This window comes from Vulpes lagopus, chromosome 16, assembly GCF_018345385.1.
Source record: "Vulpes lagopus strain Blue_001 chromosome 16, ASM1834538v1, whole genome shotgun sequence".
NCBI classification, from domain to species: Eukaryota; Metazoa; Chordata; class Mammalia; order Carnivora; family Canidae; genus Vulpes; species Vulpes lagopus.
This window is the reverse complement of record NC_054839.1, coordinates 44,781,065-44,794,747: the sequence shown is the minus strand read 5'-3', so window position 1 is coordinate 44,794,747 and position 13,683 is coordinate 44,781,065. Positions and strand designations below refer to the sequence as shown.

The window sequence follows — 13,683 nt, the reverse complement described above, 5'->3', positions numbered from 1 at the left end:
CCCTTTGAGGATTTTTGAACCATCCAAGTACTGGGATTTGGGAGCACAGATTTTAGGAGGGCCAAATTACAGGGAGAAAATATAGCTTCTCCTAGACCCAGTAATGATATGGGGAAAGGGAAGCTCCCTTGCTGCTTTTTCCCTCATGCATAGCAGTTTATTTCAAGTTCACTGTCACACTGAACATGTACTGTTTTAAGTTTCAGCCTTATTCAGCTGTCTGTTGTCATATTCACTGGCTTGGGGGTGGAGTTAACACTCCTCCTGGAGGAGAGGCCCACTCCTCCTGACCTCTCACACCATAGTCCATATATACATTAAAAACAAACCTCAAAATCACCAGTTATCTCCTTTGCCTTCACTTTTATTATGGATTTCTAATACTCTCATCAGTCCAGTAGTGGGTTTGTAATTATGCTTTTTTATATTTTGTGTAGCATTGTGAATTTTTTTCAGTGGTAATGTTATTGCAAATATCTTAGGGTTTTTTTTTTTGAACAAACAAAATCTACCAAAAATGATTCTTAATTTACAATCATTTTTCCTATATTGATCGAGTTCATCATACGTGTCATATATTTTGCCAGGTATCAATTCATAAAGAATGGGATAGGATCTGCCTTCTTGGATTTCCAGGCATGAAGACTCTTAGAAACGTGGTCAATTGTAATGAAAACTGTTCTGTGGGAACTTGGTGAACCACTTTTATTTTTTTCTTAGAAGATTTTATTTATTTATTCATCAGAGAGACAGAGAGGCAGAGACACAGGCAGAGGGAGAAGCAGGCTCCCTGCAAGGAGCCTGATATGGAACTCGATCCCAGGACCCCAGGATCATGACCTGAGCCAAAGGGAAATGCCCAACCACTGAGCTACTCAGATGCTCCCTAGTGGACCACTTTTAATTGGCCTTGAGAATCTGAGGCAAGATTCACTGAAAAGGAGGTATATGAGATGGTTCATGATGACTTAGAAGAAAATTGATCAAAAAGTGGGCTTAAGTACTTATTGCCAGATGAAGAATCAAGAACGCATCTGGACATTCTGTACAGAGCTGGGAGTATTGTGGTGGCTGAAGGGTGAACTATGACTGATGCAGGGTATACGTTTGGCTGGGTGGTGATCATAGTGGAAAGGGAGATTTTAAATAATTGCTAGATTAGGCATTTGAAAGTTTTCTGGTATTGAAAATATTCAGTAAGCTGGAAATTTAAGGAAGAAATGAATGAGGATATTAGAAGATGCTTAACATACATTTGCTCTTTGAAGAAATTGTAAGGCAGCTGAACAGCTTCCTACTTGAATACAGATTTTTTCATTTTACTTATTTAAAGTTGGAGCTAGTAATAAAAGTAATTTTGACTTTCTTCATAATTAATGATATTTTATGGAAAATGGTAATATACATACACACAGAGAGAGAGACATGTGTATATAATGCTTTCCTAAGGCCCCTTTTTCTTGCCAGACAATTTTCTGGTAAGTCATCAAGAACTAGTGTACTTGGATACTCAAAATTCAAAACCTGTACCCTCAAAAAACATTACCATAGTTTTTTCATACCAGATTCTTTAATAGAGGATTTCCCTGCTCTAGGGTCTGAGACATTATTTTACTCAGCACACAAGAATAATGAGAGGAACAAATGCATACAGAGACTTAGAAGAGGAAATACCTGATTAAGTAAGATATTTGATGAATCATTGTCTGGCTGAAAAGAGAGGACATTTGTCACAACAGGTGAATTTGCCAAAGCAATGTGAGAGCAGGTGACTGGGGTGAGCATAATGAGCCTGCCAAGGGAATCAAGTACAGCACATTTGTAGCAGCTGCTGAGCTTCAAGGAACCTTAGGGAATGTACTTGAGAGGCTGAGCCAATTTATCTACTAGCATCATTGCCAAGGATGTGTTAGGATCTTGAGAAGCCAGCTTTGTACATCAGGAATATAAAATATCATAGGAGTCACTGTGGAGAATATGAGATCCCAGCATCTTAAAGAAGAAGACAAAATGTGAGTTGGGTTTACAGTGGCATTTGCTCTTTCAACAAACAGACTTCTTGACTATCTGCTGAAGACAGAGTACAGATTCATGTGCTGATGAGCAAGAGGAGGAAAGGATCCTAACCTTTAGGTGCTTGCTACCTAAGGAACATGATACATGAAGCCATGATATATTCATGAGACTGTGAAAAGAAATAGAGAAGTGTCAAAACGAATGTGAAAAAATTAGTGCTGAGTTTTTAAATTACATCGGTCATAGTGAGCTATAATAGATAGGCAAGGCTTAATAGGAGAGGTAATTGTGCAGAGTTTTGAAAAGAGTGTGTATTGGACCAGGGAGGACAGAGATCTTGCATGAAGGAATCACTTCTCCTTCAGCCATGGCAGACACCAAAGATCAGTCATCTTCCCACTAAACCTGGAAGCGGTATTAATCATTCTCAGGGTAGTGTTGCAGGAAGACCCTGTGTTTCATCACAGATATCATTAGAAGTTTTAGCACCCCTGATTTGTATAGAGAAATTAAGTCAAGGGCATTCTAGGCAGAGGGTGGAACATGTGCAAAGGATTGGCCTTAGAATTTGTGTCCTAGGAAAATAGAAAGTGAGGATTTACACTGAGTAATAGGGGAAGGAGGTTGGGTAGTTAAAATGTGAACCTAGAGGATCATAGATACCCATTAAGGATATTACTCTCAGCTGATTACTTAGAACCAGTTTTTTTTAACCGCTTAAATTTTTTTAATTGGTGTTCAATGTGCCAACATATAGCATAACTCCCAGTGCTCATCCCACCAAGTGCCCCCCTCATTGCCCTTCACCCAGTCACCCCAACCCCCCACCCACTTCCCCTTCCACTACCCCTTGTTCATTTCCCAGAGTTGGGTGTCTCTCATGTTTTGTCACCCTCACTGATATTTTCACTCATTTTCTCTCCTTTCCCTTTATTCCCTTTCACTAATTTTTATATTCCCCAAATGAATGAGACCATATGATGTTTGTCCTTTTCTGATTGACTTATTTCTCACTCAGCATAATACCCTCCACGTCCCTCCACATCGAAGCAAATGGTGGGTATTTGTCATTTCTAATGGCTGAGGAATATTCCACTGTATACATAGACCACATCATCTTTATCCATTCATCTTTCGATGGACACCAAGGCCCCTCCCACAGTGTGGCTATTGTGGACATTGCTGCTATAAATATTGGGGTGCAGATGTCCTGCCGTTTCACTGCATCTGTATCTTTGGGGTAAATCCCCAACAGTGCAATTGCTGGGTCGTAGGGCAGGTCTATTTTTAACTCTTTGAGGAACCTCCACATAGTTTTCCAGAGTGGCTGCACCAGTTCACATTCCCACCAACAGTGCAAGTTCCCCTTTCTCCACATCCTCTCCAACATTTGTTGTTTTTTTAACCACTTTAATTGAAGTATGGTTGACATATAAAAAGCCGTACATATGTGTGCAGACGACTTTATGAGTTTGTGGCTAAGTATATAACCATGAAATCACATCTATGCTGTCAACATATCCATCACCTCCAAAAACTTGCTCCTACCCTCTTTATTATTTTTTGTATGTATAAAGTTACCTAGCATAAGACCTACCCTCTTGGCAAAATCTTAAGTATAAAATACATTATTGTTATAGACTCTATGCTATACAATAAATCTCCAGAAGTTATTCATCTTGTATAGATGAAACTTTGTATCCTTTGACTATTATTTCCCATTTCCTCATCCTGCCTCTGGCAGCCACTATCTTATGCTTTGCTTTTTTGAGTTTGACTATTTTAGATTCCTCATATAAGTAATGTTGTACAGTATCATTTATATGTGTCTAGCTTATTTCACATAGTGTAATACCCTCCAGGTTCATTCATATCACTGCAACAAGTGAATATTTTGGAAGCAAGGGCATGACAAGATAATGGAGAAAGTAATGTTAGATTTTTATGTAAGACTGATAGGTAAAGGAACTTAAATGGAGCTTTGTCATTATTTTAGAGCTTAACATCTAAGACACTTCCCGATAATTTTGGGATTTTCCAGCCTTATATGGCAGAGTTCATTTCTCACTACTGAATACAAAATACGGTCCCAGGGTCCTCTGCAGCTAGAGAATGGACACATCTACAAGGCTACCATGAGGCAGTCACATCCTCACTGGATCCAGTCTGGCAATGGGTGTCAGTTCGTAGTACCATCAGTGGTATCAATAGCAGAAGGAACTATTTCCTATTTCCAGGGGAAGCAGAGGCAACAATATGCCAAGTCAGTGCAATTGGCAAGTAGCTTCTGAGTCTAAGACAGGCAAGAATGTTGGTGACTCTTGCAACATTATGCCCCAGCTCTTGGCTGTTTAGCCCCAGTGATGGTTTGGGGTTCCTCCAGTGACATTTTCACAACCTATTCAAGAAATGCCACTTTTGTGTAGGTTGACTGGATTGGTTTTTGGTGCATGCAGATCTGAACCAGGGGCATTCTAGTGAGAAGAATAGAAAATGATTTATCCATGTGTAGGTGAGCTCCTGAGCGAGTGTAATAGACAAGTAATTTTTGAGAATGAATGGAAAGTTTTGGTGTCTGATTGTAAGAATAAAGCGTGGGAGGGTTTTCTTTTTAAGATTTATTCATTAGAGAGAGAGAGACCATAGCAGGGGGAGAAAGGAGAGGGAAAATCAGACTCCCCGCTGAGTGGGGAGCACAACGTGGGCCTTGATCCCAAACCCCAAGATAATGACCTGAGCCGAAGGCAAATGCTTAACTGACTGAACCACCAAGGCATTCCAAGAGTGGGAGGTTTTTAAGTGCTGGGGTGAACTACTAGGAAAATACTAGAGGACATCAGTGTGAAAGTGATCAATGGGATATGTGGAGTACATTGAGTTATTCCAAGTTTGCAGATGCTTTTCTCTGTGATTAGACCATCTGTGCTTGTTAATTGGCTCCTACTGAAGATAAGCCTTTTCTCTGTCACAGAGAAGGCAGATAGGGGTGTTATCATCCTCGACTTAAAAAAGATGGTGCATAGGTCCTTCAGAAGGACATTCTTAGAGTGTAAAACTGGCAGGAAGCTTTTAAAAAAGTTTACATCTTTTTCAAGGGGCAGAGAAAAAAAAATTGTAAGTTTTCTATAAAGTAAGTATTACAAAATAAATGCTCGGAAAAAAAGGGAAGAAAGGGGGCTTAAAGTCAGTAAGAAGTCTAAAATTTAGTCAAGCTGAGGGCCACCCCTAAATTCCTAATCAATTTCCCAATCCACTCCAAGAGGAAAAAGGAGAAATACAGGAAAAACTAAAGTTATTTTCATTTCCTATTAGATTGATGGAATTGATTCAGAGTCAAAAATAATGTCATTGCACAAAATATAAAACTTCACTTTTTGCACAACTGGTTTGGCTCATAAATTCATTAACACACACATTAAAAAATAATAATTTTTCCCATTTACATACTCCCTAAAGAGCTTTTTAGAGACTTAACTATTTATAGCCCTCCCAAACTTCAACTAAAGTCCCAAACCAATACCAAAGTTTTACCAGCTTTTTTTTAATTCAAATATGTCCACGTATGGTGAAACCAATAGGATATTTGTATTGTTTTCATTATGTGTAGAACAATCAGTAAATAGAACCGTAACCTGATATAAACTCGATAATCAATTTTAAAAAAGAATAATTATGAACATGTATAAGAGAAAATGCAAAATCTACATTTAGAAATTATATAAACAAATGAATTTTAAATTGATGTGACTATATTGTATGAGATGGTTAATGTTGGAATGTACAATTATATGTATACAAGTGGAGTATGTATTTAAGTATATTAGAATACAAGTACAAAAAAAAAGATTCCAGAAATCACAAAATGACATGAATGAAATTATATCAATAAATTCCAATAAAATTGCTCCTCAATTACATCTATTTCCTATTTCCTGAGTGGTTTCCTGATCAACCCATAATGTTAGTAGATTCATTATGTTAGTAAATCCACAAATTGATATTTTACTCTATTGCTTTTCACCAGAAATTGAGGTAATTTAAATTATGTGGTTAAAATTCCATTAAGTGTTCTTCTAAGTAACCAAATGGAAAAAATTCAAAATTAAGCAAACTGACTAGATGTTTTCTAATGTACCGAAAATTGGTTTCCACTGGACACAGTTTTCTTCACTATTTTTTTTCATGTTAGTCCTTTATTCTGAGTTTTTTTTTCCTCCCTAGTGAAGAACATCAGTCTCTTAGAAAAACAGTATATAATATGCTTCAGTAAACCTAAAGATATCTGAAGCAAGAGAATTAAAGTGTTTATGTAATACCATCACTGGTTTAGTTGAAATACACACATTTTTATTTTTATATTTGTTTTGGCTATGGCCTGTTGTCCTTGTCTTTTTTCATCCTCACTTGTTCTCTTATTCAACTCTTGATGGAGAAAGGGCCTTATAAAAAAGTTTTTTTCTTTTTTTCTTTTCTTTTTTTTTTTTTCTATAGTATACTTGTGCCTCAAAGCAGATAAAAGGTTATATTACCATCTTTTCATGCCAAATGTCCTCAGAAAGTACATTGGCTAACTGTTTATCTTGAAGTGTTGTTTTATTTATGTAGTAAATCATTATTGAAGTTGTTTATAAGTTGAATTTTTAAAACCATGTGTTAAATATGTGTAGGAATGGCTCTATATAAATTGCCATCTAGGGATCCCTGGGTGGCGCAGTGGTTTGGCGCTTGCCTTTGGCCCGGGGTACGATCCTGGAGACCCGGGATCGAATCCCACATCGGGCTCCCGGTGCATGGAGCCTGCTTCTCCCTCTGCCTGTGTCTCTGCCTCTCTCTCTCTCTCTGTGACTATCATAAATACATAAAAATTAAAAAAAATTTTTTTTTTAAAATTGCCATCTAGTCTCTAAGAAATGTTTCTGTTTGGTTCTGATCTCTTCTATATTGGTCAAGGAACAAAGCTATTCCTTCACTCTTTCATTCCTTTATCCTCTGCTTACGAGTTTAAAGTAGCTTGTTTGAAAAAATATTTTTAAAAATGGATGTGCATAAATGATCCCCTATTTAAAAGGTTTGTTCATGCCTTTATTTCTGCTTATTGTGTATATCCATGAGAAAACTAAAAACAAATGGATTGTTCCATTGAGAGTTCACTTACTGTCCTAGAAATACAATATGAATTTATAGAATAAATAGGAAGATATAGGAAAAATTAATATTAAATGAGGACTTCATCTAATAATACTCAACTTTCTGCAGAAAAAATGTTGTTGTAACTTGCATTACAAATGAAGAAATGAGGTTAGAGAAATCTGGGATTTGGCCAAGATAGTGCAGCACTGGGAGGTCTGATTTCTCTTTCTTTCTTTCTTTCTTTCTTTCTTTCTTTCTTTCTTTCTTTCTTTCTTTCTTTCTTTCTTTCTTTCTTCTTTCTTTAAGATTTATCTATTTATTCATGAAAGACACAGAGAGAAAGAGAGGCAGAAACACAGACATAGGCTCCCTGTGGGGAGCCTAATGTGAGACTTGATCCCCGGACCAGGAGCCCACTCTGAGCCAAAGGCAGATGCTCAACCACTGAGCCACCCATGTGTCCCTTTCATTCTTTCTAGATTTATTTATTTCTTTGAGAGGGAGAGAGAGAAGGAGGGAGCAGAGGGAAATAATCTCAAGCAGACTCCCCATCGAGCATGGAGCCTCACTGAAAGGGCGGGGCTCTAATCCCAAGACTCATGAGATCATGATCTAAACTGACATCAAGAGTAGGACACCTAACAGACTGAGCCACCCAGGCTCCTCAGATTTCTAAATCCATAGGTGTGACATTACAATAAGCTGCTTCCTATAATGATAACAACTCATATTTATTAAGCACTTACCTTGTGCCAGAAATTCTTCTATTTTAAATGTGTAATTGCTTACCAGCCACCCCTGCAGCTGAACAATTTGGGATTATGATTCACAGTGAAGAAAAAGAGCTCACATCATGGAGAACCATGGGGCATCTCAATGGGAGACTACTAAAAAGATTGACATATTTAGGCTTATTTTCCTTATATTGATGATTTTCAGGAGATTTAAGGAAGCAGGGCTTTGCTCCAGATTGGATGTAGTCAGGAAGTGAAGGTAATTTTATGATTGGTTATGCTAATCTTATCTAGAAAGAAGGAAAGCTAGAATGAGGCTAAAGATATAATTGTTAAAACAGTCACTTGTTTGGCAGGATAGGGGAATGTTTGGGTTATTTTTGTTGTTTGGACAATGTTCAGGTTTTCGTCTATGTTAAGACATGATTATAGAGTGGTCTTTCTTTGGTCTTGAACCATCATAATCATATAGTCATATGTGATGTTGATATTCTATAAAACTGTTTATGTTCAGGGTGCCTGAGTAACTCAGTCCATGATTCCAGGATCCTGAGATGGAGACCCGTGTGGGGCCCCCTGCTCAGTGGGGAGTCTGCTTCTCCCTCTCCCTCTCCCTTTGCCCCTCCTCCTATTCATGTTCTCTCTCACCCTCAAATAAATAAATAAAATCTTTAAATTAAAAAAAATATTCATGTTCAATATGAGAAAACCAAGACCTAGTTGACAGTACAGAGCATTTCCTAGATGTCAGAGGCCACTTTTTTTCATTTTTAGCCCCTTCTTTAGATCAAGAACAGATGAAATCAGGCCACAAGATATTTATCCATGCCATCTGAATTTCTGCCATTGTTAAGATCTTATTGATCAGGAGTCTATTTATTTTCTTTTAAAGATGTTATTTATTTATTTGAAAGAGAGAGTGAGAGTGCAAGAAAGCACGAGCAGGGGCAGGGATAGAGGAAGAAGCTGAGTCACCACTGAGCAGAGAGCCCAATGTTCCCAGGACTCTGGGATCATGACCTGAGCCAATGGCAGACATTTAATCGACTGAACCACCCAGGTACCCAACCTAGAAATGAATTTCTAAATCTAAATCTAAAGAAATGAATTTCTTTAGAAAATGTAGACTGTGGTTGGACTAGATTCAGTCTCTCCTCCTTCTTTTACTATGGGACCAATTGTTGAGGAGGGTAGTGACTGCAGAGACACATTTAGGAACCTGAACAGGATCCATTAGCAGGATGTGATACAAGCAAAATGTATTACAGAAAAAAAAAAAGATTATTAGTCCTTAAAATAAGCTTTAAAGTCAGGAGTTGAGATTATAAAATTCAGGCAATATATCTGATGGTTCTGAGAAGGAGTTACTATAGCCTTATTTATTAAGATATTGATGGGCAGCCTGGGTGGCTCAGCGGTTTAGCGCCATCTTCAGCCCAGGGCCTGATCCTGGAGTCTTTGGATCAAGTCCCACGTCAGGCTCCCTGCATGGAGCCTGCTTCTCTCTCTGCCTGTGTCTCTACCTTTCTCTCTCTCTCTGTGTGTGTGTCTCTCATGAATAAATAAATAAAATCTTTAAAAAATATAGGAAAAAACCATTAATATCTATAAATAGGTGTTAAATAAATTATAGTGCATTAATAAAATGCAACACCTTTAATCTAGTTAAAAATGATATTGCAGATAAATATCCATTAGCATTGATAGATATTTATGATGTATGGTTAAGTAAAAAATTCAAGTTACTAAGCAGAATATAATATTGACACTAATATATATGATGGAAAAATGTGTGGAAATAAGTTTGTGAAAGTATTACCAGTAGTTCTCTTTAAGAGATGTGCTTGTGGGAGATTTTAAATTTATTTCACCTTTTGACTTATCTGTAGATTCTCATTTTTCTATGGTCAAAATGTGTTGCCTTTGTAATAATTTAAAAAAAGATAAATATTTCTTTGCATGATGGAATCGTTGATTTCTATTTTTATACATTATGTGATTTTTAAGATCTCCTAAAAAAACTATTATCAATATTATTAACTACAAATAATAAAACAAAGATTAAGTTAACATTTTTTAAAAATCCCAATTTATATAAAAATATGAAATTATGAAACTAGTAAGTTTAGGAGTGTCTCCCAACTCAAATGCAAAGTAGTCTATACAGCCCAGTGACTTCATTTTATGTTAGCTTTATATTAAGTTTTAGTATCTGACTGGGTCTCTGATTAGTCTTCATTTTCAACTGTTTTAGGTGGGGAAAAAGGCTATTATAGTTTTTAAATTACTAATTCAAAATAAGTTATAATATTTTGCATTTCAGTCAAATTCACAATTAATATTTGTTGCTTCTACAAGTGTGTGATCCTGTTATCTGAAAATAAAACAAAAATGTTCTCCTTTTTAATTATATAAGGCCCTTTTTTGGTAATTGCTTTCTAAATCTTAATAATTTCGAATAGTAGAAGGAATGGAATCCTTGACCTATTTGTGACGTCCATGGGAAATTTAGCTTGCTATAGTTTAATAAACAGTGGCAGAAGACAGGAGACTCCTGGATACATGGAAAAGAGAGTGTATCACTTAGAACAATAGCAGTAGCCAGAGTAACACTGTGGTGTTGCTTGTCTAAGCCCCAGTTCCCACAGAACAACAGGTGATGCCTGTACACACAGTGGAATATATTACAAAAGAACCTCAGCTTTGGGAAGTCTGATCTGAGAGGGGGGCCTTACATGTTACACCCTGCAAATACAACTGATTCAGAGGGAGAACTTAGTTTTATTATATTGAATAGTAAATCTCCTCCAGTAGATTGTGCCTATCTTCCAAGGCTGCTTGCTAAACAAACATCTTTGAAAAGATAATCCAAAGCAAGTTAGACATCACAGAGCAACTGCAACTTTTCCTGCTAATGATAAAGATTGCTTTGTATGGGTTTCAGCTTGCATGATATATTTATGGTCTGCTTTCATGAAGTTTTCCTACCCTGATTTATAATATACATGTGAGTGTTTTACTGTTATAAACTGTGTCCTTTTTCTTTTAAAAAAAGAAAGAAAGAAAGAAAGAAAGAAAGAAAGAAAGAAAGAAAGAAAGAAAGAAGAAAGAAAAAGAGAACCAAACCACTTTTTGTGTAATTAAGAAATCTTAAGAAAGATGAGAAGTGCTATGTTTGTCTTTTAAGCCTCCATAAAACCTGTGATACCATTATGTGTCTTCAGTGGTAACAGTGCATTCCTTTGAGAAGCACAGGATTCCATGATTTCATATTCTATAAGAGATGTTAAAACCAAATTTGTCCCAAACTTGCTCAGTGCAACAATTGTAGGGTTTACTGACAGTTACAGAGTAAGTCAATGGCACAAAATTATATATTTAGCCAAGTTTACTACATGAAAGAAATAAATAGAAACCCATTCTAAGTCATTCAAGAATAGGGAAAACAAGAATAAGCTAAATGTCATTAATGAAATTTTGACTTGAAGATTGTACTGCATGTAAATATGAGATACTAAAGTATGAACTGAAGAATGGGTAAGTACAGTATAAAAAACTGCCAATAAACACTACAGTCATTTATAATAAAAACCTAGAGAGATTTTAAGCCATATTTTATTTTTTTTATTTTTTATTTTATTTATTTATTTATTTTTAATTAACTTTTATTGGTGTTCAATTTACCAACATACAGAAAAACACCCAGTGCTCATCCCGTCAAGTGTCCACCTCAGTGCCCGTCACCCATTCCCCCCCACCCCCCGCCCTCCTCCCCTTCCACCACCCCTAGTTCGTTTCCCCGAGTTAGGAGTCTTTATGTTCTATCTCCCTTCCTGATATTTCCCAACATTTCTTCTCCCTTCCTTTATATTCCCTTTCACTATTATTCATATTCCCCAAATGAATGAAAACATACACTGTTTGTCCTTCTCCGACTGACTTACTTCACTCAGCATAATACCCTCCAGTTCCATCCACATTGAAGCAAATGGTGGGTATTTGTCGTTTCTAATGGCTGAGTAATATTCCATTGTATACATAGACCACAGCTTCTTTATCCATCATCTTTCGATGGACACCGAGGCTCCTTCCACAGTTTGGCTATTGCGGCCATTGCTGATAGAAACATCGGGGTGCAGGTGTCCCGACATTTCATTGCATCTGAATCTTTGGGGTAAATCCCCAGCAGTGCAATTGCTGGGTCGTAGGGCAGGTCTATTTTTAACTCTTTGAGGAACCTCCACACAGTTTTCCAGAGTGGCTGCACCAGTTCACAGTCCCACCAACAGTGCAAGAGGGTTCCCTTTCCTCCGCATCCTCTCCAACATTTGTGGTTTCCTGCCTTGTTAATTTTCCCCATTCTCACTGGTGTGAGGTGGTATCTCATTGTGGTTTTGATTTGTATTTCCCTGATGGCAAGTGATGCAGAGCATTTTCTCATGTGTTAAGCCATATTTTAAAACTTGGTTCAAATTCTAAGATTCATTCTGTGTGTGTGTGTGTGTGTGTGTGTGAGAGAGAGAGAGAGAGAGAGAGAGAGAGAGAGACAGAGAGGCAGAGAGAGAGACAGAAGCAGAGAGAAAAGCAGGCTCCATGGAGGGAGCCCAATGCAGGACTTGATCCTGGGACTCCGAGAGAGAGAGAGAGAGAGAGAGAGAGAGAGAGAGAGAGAGAGAGATTGGGGGTGGGGGGAGAGGAAAACTTAATGAAATTTTATAAAACCAGAAAAGTAATTTGAAAATTCATGTGTGACATATAATTTACACCATATTCTTTAAATTCACTAGGGATATTTTTCCCTTTACGCTGACACTAATGACATTCTGTTAAATATACTTGAGAATCACTTAGAAAATTTTATATTCCAGTTACCAGATTTGCTTCTTTTTTTTTTTCCCTCATGTCTTCATTATAATTTTTGGAATTGCATGTCTCGGAATTTATAGTATCACAGTCTTCATTGTACTGTCAAGCTGTTTTATGCAAAGAAAAAGTTTGGGCAAAAGGGTTGAGAGGATTAATATACCAAGCAAGACAGAGCTGTATCGCAATTAAGGATTTATTCCATTCACTAATTGAAGGGATTGGTGATTTGAGAGGCATAAAAAATTTTCCAAACTCTATGTATATTTCTATGCATGCTCACCTCTGTGTTCACAAACATTCACAAACCAACCAGGATAAGCTCTAGTACTTATTAGGTGCTTAGTATGTGTTTTACTTAGTATGTGTCTGGCATTCCTCAGAGGATACATTTATTCATTTATTTACTCCAGATATGTACAAATTTGTCCTCTATCTTTAAATATATTTTTAGCGTTTCATCTATCATTAAATATTCCTTTATATTATCATTTTAATCTGCATAGTATTCCACATATTGAAATATTTTTTAACAATTTCTCTGTCCTTACATTTTTAGGTTCTTTCTAGCTTTTATTTTTTTTAATGACTTTGTTTATTCATGAGAGATACAGAGAGAGAGACAGAGACAGAGGCAGAAAGAAAAGCAGGCTCCATGCAGGGAGCTGGATGCAGCACTTGATCCTGGGACTCCAAGATCACACCCTAAGCTAAAGGCAGATGCTCAACTACTGAGCTACCCAGGCGTCCCTTCTAGCTTTCAATTACTATAAATATCATGCAGTATTTACAGTAGTAGCATTGCTACCGTAATGCTGCTGCTCACCTCTGCCTTTTTCCTTAATACAAATTATTAGAAGTGAATGAATCAATATATATGATTATTTTTAATGATAATGATGCATTTTTTTTCTTCAAGAAAATATATCGATTTACAGCT

General features: G+C 36.9%; 1 pseudogene; it reads right to left on the bottom strand.

Moving 5' to 3' along the window:
- LOC121476908 overlaps nucleotides 1-13,683 on the bottom strand; it is a 71,508-nt pseudogene that overhangs the window by 56,797 nt on the left and 1,028 nt on the right.